Source organism: Periplaneta americana, chromosome 9, assembly GCF_040183065.1.
Source record: "Periplaneta americana isolate PAMFEO1 chromosome 9, P.americana_PAMFEO1_priV1, whole genome shotgun sequence".
NCBI classification, from domain to species: Eukaryota; Metazoa; Arthropoda; class Insecta; order Blattodea; family Blattidae; genus Periplaneta; species Periplaneta americana.
In genome coordinates this window covers 173106518-173107936 of record NC_091125.1, presented here as the reverse complement: position 1 = coordinate 173107936, position 1419 = coordinate 173106518, and the positions used below count along the sequence as shown (strand labels likewise).

At 39.4% G+C, this 1419-nt stretch overlaps 1 non-coding gene across 1 annotated transcript; it reads left to right on the top strand.

The window, feature by feature from the left end:
• The first annotated feature begins 247 nt into the window (after positions 1-247).
• LOC138706885 (5S ribosomal RNA) lies at positions 248-366 on the top strand. The gene has a single exon (XR_011334131.1). It is a non-coding gene; the product is annotated as a 5S ribosomal RNA (ribosomal RNA).
• Positions 367-1419: the final 1053 nt, after the last annotated feature.

Genomic DNA, 1419 nt, shown 5'->3' with positions numbered 1-1419 from the left:
AACTTAGAATGCCGACTAGCTGTTTTATTAATCCCGTGTCAATCCAGCAGTGTGTGACGTTGAAACGTAACCAAACTGCCGTTGATAGATAGATTTATCATCTATCCCAATGACATCCAACGAGCTTGGTAATTTAGGTACAGAGTCTAAGCAGGCAGTTTACGTGTGTGTGTGAGCGAGTGCAGGTTTTATCGAGTGCACCCCAATCCCATCGTCCTCAAGTGCCTACAGATTACGCAGTTTCATCGGCAACGGCCATACCATGTTGAAAATACCGGTTCTCGTCCGATCACCGAAGTCAAGCAACATTGGGCGTGGTCAGTACTTGGATGGGTGACCGCTTGGGAACACCACGTGCCGTTGGCGATTTTTTTTTTTACGTCACTATTTCCAGCGTGTTCTAATAAGACTTATGGGATATTATGTTCCCTTCCCTATTCCAGCTATAGCTTGGATGATGACGCCGCTGCATAATTGTAGAGTAATTGATAATTCTTAAGTACTTGCAGCTCCGTATTGAAACTTATGACTGGTAGCATATTCATATGAGACGGTTCACTTCTCTGCGTTTTCTCGAAGAAGGGAATATGTATTCAGGGGATTGTGAACGTACCTCGCGCTCTCCCTAGAAGTTAGAGACATTTTAGGTAAAGAATGTAATATACTGTACATATATGGCTAATTAAAATCCCATTAGTTACTACATTTCAGTGGGTAGTACAAATTCCATAATGAAAATATCTCTGTCCTAGTAGTTGTATCCTTTAAAGAAGCTCGTTGTTTTCCCATGATGAAGGGCAGAACTTGGTCGGTAGAAATTTAAACAGACTGCATTATCAGACCAGGCGTTATTTCAATATCAGCGTTTAGTTTAGGAAATATAGCAATAGCGGAGTTGGGAGAAGTAGTTATAGCATGTACAGTAAGTATAAACAGTTCGCTGTACTGTACAGTGAATATAAATATTTGAATGTACGATGGCAAAACATCAGACATACAGTACGTAGCTCACATATCTTTAAAAATAAATAAATAAATAAATAAATAAAAATAAAGAAGACATTCTGAGGAGTGAGTGGAAAGTGCATATTATAATGAATATTTTTAACTCTCAGTTGACATTGAGAGAGAAAGCCATGCATCGGGGAACCGGTGACTGTTTTTGCGTTACCTTCTGCTATTGGCGTTGTTGGTTAGTAACGAATGAAAGGGGTAGGACGCGGAATCAAATGTCAAAAAACGATAGGGAAATAATAGTAACTGGTTGTATTTCGATCGAGCTCGGCGTGCTGATTCACCAGTGGGGTGTTTCACAAAGTTTACAATCTTTGGAAATTGTGAACTCTGTTTGTAAACTTCTGTTTCACAATCTTTGTTTGTAAAGGTGGACTGTACAAAGGAAATCAAATCTTTACGAAT